Below are 10,000 nucleotides of genomic sequence, written 5' to 3' on the forward strand. Positions count from 1 at the left end.
CATCCAAGTGTCTCTCAGACGTATTAGCATTTTGGCGTGAGAGAGTAGTTATACTTTTAGGAAATAATAAGATGATATTATTTAATGGATTTCATGAAAGAAATTAGCAAAAAAATATTAATGAGCAGAATATAAGATATGTAACACTTAAAACAACATTTGATTACTTTCCTTGTTAGAAGGAGAAAATTTGTTATTAGAAAATCTTTGTTGAGCTCTAGAAGCAAAATGTATATATATATATATATATATATATGTATATATATACATATATATATATATATATATATGCATATATATATGTATGTTTATATATATATATATATATATATACATACATATATATACACATATATATATATATATATATATATGTATATATATATATATATATATATTTATATATACATATATACAAATATATCTTTATATATATATATATATATATATATATCTACATATATATATTTCCGATATCTGAAAAAAATATTCATCAACCCTACAGGGCTGTTTATTCTACGAAGGATCCTAATGTTTTACAATGGATGATAAACATTAAAAATTATATTTATAAAATCACTTTTCTTTTGCTTAAGGTAAAATAATATGAAACTAGAGTTCAGTTTTTGGAGCAGAACATACTGTATATTCAATGTTGATATTTTAGACACAAAGGCTTTCTTAGATATATGCCATCTTAAATGCCAGATCCTTTCAACTTAATATACGTTAATAGACTAATATAATCGAGAGTGCAATCTCTATTTGTCTCTTGAAGTTAAAAGAGAATATGAAAGATGTCAAAATAAAAAAAGAAAATACTTTCTGATTATATTAAGCTTTTATTTTGGATATAATCACAACAGTGACAGGTGCAGAAATAAAGTCCAGTGATTAGGTGAAATTATTCATTCTATGATTACCTTTAATAATAATTTCCCTATCCTATTCCTACTATTTTTGATATATTGATTGTTCAGGTCTTGTATTGTCATATTTAGTAATCGAAAATTGATTTGATAATATAACTTTTTTAAGAAAATGTTTTACTCACATTATTTAGTTAATCCTCCTCTACCCTTTCTTAATTGCTTATATTCCAAACTATGACCAACCTGTGGACTAACTCCCTTCCAATGAGCTTAGTAAAGATTTTTGATTTAATCAATCCATAGAAGTGTTTTTATATGTTAGCGTTGACAAGACTCTTTAATTTTTATATTTTGAAAGTTTCGAAATATTTAAAGGTTCTTATGATACAACGGTGTGTTAAATAACACAATTATTTAGGATGAGTGTAAAATGAATTCTGCAATGTCAGTCATTATGTATATGACGAAAATCATTGGCTATTCAAAGGAAAAAAACTGTATTTTCTTTTTAGTATTATTTAGTAATTCTAAATTTTAATAGGATGTACTTCCATTTTATATTTATAAGTTGTATTGATATATACGTATCTTCAATGTGCAGTACTTTTTTATAAAGATGAAAGAAGTCTTCGTAACTATAATTCCCAACAGAATATTAGCATGTTTATATAAACCATCTATTGTTTCATCATACTTTTACTACTAGTTCACTAGGATTACCATATTTCTTTTCATAAGCAGAATCTTTCTGATTTAAATTTTTCTGAACAAAATTTTCGTGTTACGATGGCGGATTTTCGCTGTCACCGACTGTTAAACTATGAGGAAAACTGGGAAAAAAATTTACACGCAATTTTACCCATGAATTATTTCCCAAGAACATAAACATTTGAGTTTTGCAATTCATCAGGAAAAATATCTTTTGAAAATTATTTTTTGAGAAATAGGCGTGGAAGATAAGTTCGTTAAGAGGAAGAGGAGATACTGACAAGAAAAATGTCGAGAACACAAAAAAATATTATTATTATTATTATTATTATTATTATTATTATTATTATTATTATTATTATTATTATTATTATTATTATTATTATTATTATTATTATTATTATTATTATTTGTTAACCACAGTCTACAGAGACTGTTGGTTTTATAATAAGGGTTTCTGGATTGCATCCAGCTTCTTGAGTAGTCCATGACTTTCCTCACAATATGAGCTTTTTCAAATAGCCCAAACATTTTCGCCAGTCTTAGTGTATTACTGGCTTCTACCTTCTCTAGATTCTTTTTCAATTACTTAGATATGGTCCTAGTGATCTTTAGATTATTGGTACCACGTCTAACTACAAAATCAACAGACTTCTGATTTCAATTAATAGGACTGGTACTCTCTCTCTCTCTCTCTCTCTCTCTCTCTCTCTCTCTCTCTCTCTCACTCCTGGGTGCCTCGGTAATACAACATTTATAAGTGATACTTTCTTACTTTGTCTTGTCAACCAGTGAGGTCTGACCGATGTGCTTTTATCAACCTGCCCGTCCCAATATGGTAGTTCAAGAGTGATCTAGCTTGATCATTCTCTACAAAAGCCTGAGGGTTTATATCCGTGCCATTTTATGCTGCATTGTATTTCATAATTATGTTCTACAGACTCCTATTAAGAGCTTCGGACATTTAATCATGCCATTTTTTTTATTGCTTCTGAACAAGTTCTGAAAATTCACTGGCAAAGTGGTTGATGATTTCTTCTATTACCATAAATTTTCCACCCTTTGACTAGATGTTATTTCCCCTCTAAGAATCATTGAATATATGTCGTTTTTTATGCCTGATCATGTGCTGAAACTATCATGTCTTTTATTTCCTTCTTAAGTTCTCCTCTCTGCTGCCACTGTCATGTTTCTTTACTGGACATTTTATTCAATTTCTTTCAGAAATTATCCATGAATTGCTTTCATTTTTCATTCTCCTTATCTTTTTTTCAGTTCTCTCTTCATACGCTTCTGTTTCTTCATTATCAAGTTTTCTTCTCCTCCACTCTTTAACCATTCAGCTTCACCGATCATATGGGACTGTCCTCATTTTCTTCTTTCGACGTTGACACAATTTTCTATACTGATGAGTCCTTTTCCTCCTTAACTGTCAATATTCTCTGTTAAGTGCAATGTTTACCTTAGCTCTGGCTTATTCCATTCTAATACTGTACCGTATAGCTGGCTGTGCCCAGGTGTTTATAGCCTTTACCGAATTTGTAGAGTTGAATTTTGACTACAATATAGCTTGTATTTTGTATGTGTATTCTCTTCAGATCGTTTCCTTTATCTCTTGGTGTTTTATCACCTTTCCTTCTATTACCCCTTGGTATTTGTAGCATCTTCGTCCATATCTTTGATGACAATTACCTCCGGGATCATTATCCCTCCGGTCTTAATTACTTTTCCTTTGTCTATGTTATCTACGGCAAACTTTTATATTCCAAACTCTGTCTTGTACCAACAGTGTGAAAATGCCTGTTATGTTCTCATGTCCTTTACGCCTGGAGTTTATGTATATATAAACGAATGTTCTGTAATAAAGTTACTCAGTTGCTTTCATCCTGACTTCTTAGTCACAGCCTCTCTCGGCCCGTCACATTGGTGACCCTTGAAGTCGACTCACTCCTCCCGCCTTCCACCACTGCCCCCTTGTCATTGGTACTATGGCGGACTCCACGGAAGTTGGCGCCGCCCCATTGAAGCTTTCATCGTTCACCAGTGGAGGGGCATTTGCTTGGTTTCAGTGCGCAGAAGTCCAGTTCCACATCAAGGGCATGACTCACTCAACCAGCAAAGCAGATTATGTTCTCACGGCGATACCCGAGGACACCTTCCCGGAAATATCTGACTGGCTTTGTGAACAAAGATACACCCCAATAGCTTATGACACCCTCAAAACATACCTTCTGCAGCAGTACTCGCCGTCGCCAGCCACCCGTATAGCAAATTTTTTTCAGCCCTCTCAACAACCATTGGGGAACCAAAGGGCTTTGCTCGCCCCCAGGGATATGACCAGTATCGCTCCCTTGCAACCTTCCGCAGACGGCTCTCCTCGTGAGGTGAACCTACTCCGTGCCCTTTGGATACGCCGTTTACCCGAACCTGTACGCTCTGCCATACCCGATGTCGATAGTTTACCCATAAAGGACTTAATAACCAAAGGTGACGGCCTTATGGATAGCCACTTCACGACCTTCAAGACCTCCATCAACGCCTCCACTACTAACAAAAAGGACGCCTATTCAATGTCAACCAAAGCTGACGTGAAGGCCGTAGGACATACACGCCTAGCCCGTGACGTGCTGGAGTGGCGTCAAAGCCACCCATCACCCACCACTCGCTCGTGCCCCAACCAACGACTTCTACAGCCACCTACTGCTGCCCATCGGCTGCAGTTTTGCTACTAGCACTACAGATTCGTGGCAGCCGCGAACCAATGTGCCAAGGATTATCAGTCGCCAAAAAACGTGTAAGTAGGCCATCGCTCGTGGCGGTGGCCTCCCGCATTCCTAATCTTTTTTTTTTCTATATGATGCAGGAACGGGCGTGCAATTTTTGGTAGATAAGGGTGCTTGTCGTTCTCTTTTGCCAAGGGAACTCTTCAGGACATGAAGTAGTCTGTCTATGTCTGCCGACGTCCCTCTGGTAGCTGTCAACAGATCTGCGATACCCACCTACGGTTACGAAAACCTCACATCATCGTTTGGAAATGGTAAATTTAATTGGAAGTTTCTCGTTGCTGACATCACATTACCAATCCTCGGTGCGGATTTTCTCTCTCATTTCCACCTTCTGATCGATGTTGCCCACTGGCGATTGATCAAGACAGACTCGTACTTGTTAACACCTTTTCAACCCACCCACTCCAACCTTGCTCTCCACATCAGCGTACCCACGGATGCTTACGCCCACCTCCTCACATCATACCCGGGAGTTTTCCATCCAGAACCTCGCCAAACACCCATGGCTCCTGCCAAGCACGGTATTTATCACCATATCAAAACAACAGGACCCCCAGTCTTCGCAAAATGCAGATGTCTGGCACCGGAACGATTGGCAGCCGCAAAACAGATGTTCGGCGAAAAGGAGGAAATGGGCCTTTGCCAAAAGGCAACCAGCCCAAGGTCGTCACCCTTACACATCCTTCTGAAGAAAGACGGCTCCCTTCGTCCGTGCAGGGATTATAGGCGCCTGAACATGCAAACAGAATCGGATCACTACCCCTTCCCAAACATCGGCGACGTGACCTACCTGCACAAAGCGAAGGTTTTCTCCACGCTCGACCTCCTGAAGGTGTAATATCAAGTGCCTATGAACCCAGAAGACATCCGCAAGACCGCCATCAACACTCCATTTGGTACATACACCTTCAATTACTCCTGTTTTGGCCTTCGTAATGCTGAGGCCACTTTTAAATGTCATATGAATGGCATCTTAGGGGACCTTCCCTTTCGTGTATGTTTTGTGGACGACATACTTGTGTTCTCTTCCTCAAAAGTGGAGCACCTCCATCAACTGCGCATCACCCTCGACTTCCTGCAACAAAATGGCCTTGTAGTCCGGTATGACAAGTGTACCTTTAGCGCCAACGAAGTGTCATTCTTAGGGCACCGCGTCACTCCTGAAGGAGTCCATCCCCTCTCTGAAAAGGTAAGAGCCATTCAGAACATCCCCACGCCCTCTACCGTCAAAGCTTTGCAGCAATTCCTGGGCATGATCAACTATTATCCCCGTTTTCGGTCAGCCATTGCCGCCACTCTTGCTCCCCTCTACACCTCCCTCAAATGTAAGCCAAAAGACCTGAAGTGGGGTCCCTTTCAAGAAACTGCCTTCTGCAATGCAAAGAAGGCCCTATCAACTGCTGCAGCTCTCACTTTTCCCATCCCACATGCCCCTCTCCATCTTTCCACCGATGCCAGCGACATCGCTATTGGTGCATTATTCGAACAGGTGGTAAATGGCTCGCCCCGCTCATTGGCCTTCTTCAGAAGAAAATTGTTATTCTACCTTCGATCGCGGATTGATGGCGGTGCACTTGGCTGTCCGTCACTTTCGCCAGTTCTTAGAGGGTACGCTCTTTGTCATTCGCACAGACCACATGCCTCTGGTGCACGCCTTCACTCGACAGTCTGACCCCTGGTCCGCCCGTCAACGCCGACATCTCTATGCCGTGGCCGAATACAATATGACCCTTCAACACATCCATAGGAAAATGAATCCCGTTTCCGATACCGTGTCAAGAAACAAGCTGGATGCTGTTCAACTGGGAGTGGTTTACAACGCATGGGCTTAAGCCTAACGACAGGATCCAGAGTATCAAGCATGTAGGACATCCTGCACATCCCTCCATTGGGAAGACATCCCCCTCGACTACTCTAACACCACCCTCCTCTGTGACGTCAGTCCTGGTACACCGTGACCTTGGATTCCTGCTCCCATGCGCCGACGGGTGTATGATTTAATTCACGGCCTTTCACATCCCTCGTGCCATTCTACTGCACAGCTGCTGAAGACGAAGTTCATTTGGCATGACATTTCTCTGAGGATGGTAAGGATTGGGTCCGCGCCTGTACTTCTTGCCAAACTTCCAAAGTACATCGACACACGGATTCAGGAGTGAGCACCTTTCTTCAACCTTAGCATCGTTTCGCCCACATTCACGTCGACGTTTTAGGCTCCCTACTCACATCACAAGGACATCGTTACCTGTTTACCGTCATCAACCGCTCCACTTCTTAGCCTGAAGCCATTCCCATGGAAACTGCAATGTCCGCCTCATGTACATCTGCATCACTCTCAGGATGGATTGCAAGATTTGTTATCCGTGAGTATATTACTTCTGATAGGGGTACCACCTTCACCTCTCAATTGTGGACATCATTAGCGAATCTCCTGGGGATCAATCTACATCAGACAACTGCCTACAACCCGGCTGCCAATGGAATTGTTGAACATTTTCATCGTACCCTCACAGCAGCTTTGATGTCCCACTGCAAGGATTCCAACTAGTTTTCTCAGCTTCCCTGGATCCTCCTGGGACTAAGGACCACTCCTAAAGACGCCCTTGATGTCTCGGCAGCTGAAATGGTGTATGGTGACCCGTTGGTCGTCCCTGCCGAATTTCTTCCTTTTGCAACCTCCTCCGACGATCTCCACGTTGTGGGAAAATTTACTCCATGCCGCCAGACTTATAAGACGCAACGCCACTAGCAAGCCACCACTAACGCTCCCTTACACATGCCCTTTCCTTGTGATCCGATGCAGTTGGAAAGCATTCTTACTAAACATTCGTGGCATAGAAGACTGGGTCTCCATTGATCGTCTAAAACCTGCTTATATCCTGTCAGAGGACCCACATACAGTTCGCCCTTTTAGATCAGGGCGCCCTATTTAACTTGTACAGTATGTCATTTTTAGGGGGGGAGCCATGAACCAAACGTGTGTCACACGATCGTAAATAGTAACGACATATCTTTTTTTGTATATATTATGCTTTGTATCTTCGCTCTCCCCTCTCACTGAAAGGGACCTGAATAAACATGTCTGTTTTTCTCACCGTTAACTGTTAACAGCAACGGTTGTCAGTTGAACATGAAATTGCCTGTTATGTTGTAATGTCCTTTTTGCCTGGAGTTTATGTATATGGAAACAGATGTTCTGTAATAAAGTTACTCCGTTGCTTTCATCCTGCCTTCTTAGTCATAGCCTCCCTCGGCCCGTCACAGTCTTCATGCCTCCTGATACTACTTTTACAGTGTACTTCTTTATTATCTTTTCCTTACAGCTTGATGTTGTCCTTGAACAACAAATGGTTTAAACTACTGTCTTCTTTCTTCAGTTGATATCCATATTCCAGTCTTTTCCATCACTCTTATCATGGGATCATAGCAACTACGAACAGCTGTGGTGACAATGAGTCTCCTTTGAAGATTTCCTCTCCTGATAGTAACCTCAGCAAGCTATTTTCCAGAACATGTAAATATAATTTTCCGGCTTTGCATTGTTTTCTCTAAGAAATTGATAGTGTTACCCTCTGCACCATATATCTTTAGGGATTTCATCAACCATTACTGTGATATCATATCTAAGGCTTTCTTGTAGTCTATCCTTTCCATACTCAGGTACTTTTCCTTCTCTTGCTATTCTTTATTACCATTTTTGTTATCAGTATCTGGTCTTTTGTTACTCTGAATTTCTTTCTACATTATTTTTACTGGCTATGAATGGTGTATGATTCCTCCAGATTGACGTAAATCCCTTCACCGATGATGCCTCTTGGTAACTTTCAAATTATTTGAAGGCAGGTAATTGGTCTATAAGTACTTGCTATATTAAATATTTTTTGTCTTTTGGAATTACCCGAATCCTACCTGTGGTCATCCTTTATGGTACCTAGTGGTTTCGAATACATTGCTGGATTTGTTTAGCCATTCTTGTATGTAAGGCTTTGAAGTGTGTAAGCCAATAACCATGATCATCATTAGGGCCTTGGGTCTTCCGGTTTGGAGTTTACTTCAGTTGGTTCCTTACAACCTTTGCTGTAATATCAGAGTACATTTGTTTAACTCTTCCATCTCCATTACTTTTAATATCTTGAGTAGGCCCTTCAAACCCTTCTTGAAATATGTACTAGGAAAGCCCTTTTCACCACCCAGAGGGGCTACATGCGCATACAGAAGGATGGCGTGACTATGGTATCCCACCTGTTGTGCTTTTCACCAGCATCTACATGGGAGTTGTCCAAGAGATGGTCTGCTCATTCATGCTTCAACCCGATGTGTATGTGACGACACCCCCGTTATAACTTATCCCAATCAAGGTACTGGGAATCTTAAGTTCACTTTGGAGAACAGCAACAGTGGCCGACTGCATGGTCTGAATGTCCCCATCTCGCCGAGTTCTTCAGGATACAACACCCGGACAGTACCATGTTGTTCGTAATACTATATTTGTAGTCAATGTTGAAAATCATGCCTCTCCTATCATAAGGCTCGATACTGCACATTATTATAGAAGATTTATTGCAGCTGTGACAAGATGGGGAATGATATTCTAATCAGGAATCTGAATCCGGGTAACTTGAAAAGTTAAAAATTTCTGTGAATATTTTTTTGTTGAGCAGGTTGCCATAAGTCTCCTTGTAGTCAATGTTGAAAATCATGCCTTTCCAATCATAAGGCTCAATACTGCACATTATTCTAGAATATTTATTCCAGCTGTGACAAGATGTGGAATGATCTTCTAATCTGTAAGCTGAATCCAGGTAACTTGGAAAGTTAAAACTTGCTGTGAATATTTTTTGTTGAGCATGTTGCCATAAGTCTCTTTTTTTGGGGGGAGGGGGTTCTAAAAAATATAAATCTTAATGATGTTACACTTCTTAAAACCGTTCACTTTAATTGTTCATCACTTCTCTTGAGTTTATTTCCTTCCCTCCATGATGTATTTTTTCCTGTTGCATCCCCTTGGCTTATAGTATTCTACTTTTCTAATTAGGGTTGTACCTTAGCTAGTATTAATAATGATGTTTAAATTGAGTTAATTTACATATAATACTTAAGATCCGAAAATGAAACAGTTATTTTAGTAGTAATTAACTACATATAACTATACTCTGCATGTTTTGTGGTGCGTTGAATCCAGCCTGCTTTACATTACGCGAATAAAAAAGTATTTACGAATTCATATATAGTATATTGCACATCAAAATGAAGAGCATCAAACTGAAAAGATTAAGTGAAAAAAAATAATGTAACATAAACTAGCTTAGAAATACCTCGCCATCAGATGCATTGAAAGAAAAACTCGGGTATTGATAAAGAAATGAAAATATGGCCTTTGGCAAGAATAGTATCGTGAAAATTGTGAACAATCGGTGTCAAGTAAGTCAGGATATTTTCGATTTATATCCGCTCCTGACTCGTAATTCAATTCGATTATAAAAAGTATTACGATTGTAGCAGGTCGTGTAAGAAGGGACTTTTTTAGAAACTAAAGCTTTTCTTGGGAGTATATATTCTGGTATAAATATGATGACAATAATAGGAATTACAACGACAATAATAATAATAATAATAATAATAATAATAATAATA

The sequence above is a fragment of the Palaemon carinicauda genome, chromosome 23 (assembly GCF_036898095.1).
Source record: "Palaemon carinicauda isolate YSFRI2023 chromosome 23, ASM3689809v2, whole genome shotgun sequence".
Lineage (NCBI taxonomy): Eukaryota > Metazoa > Arthropoda > Malacostraca > Decapoda > Palaemonidae > Palaemon > Palaemon carinicauda.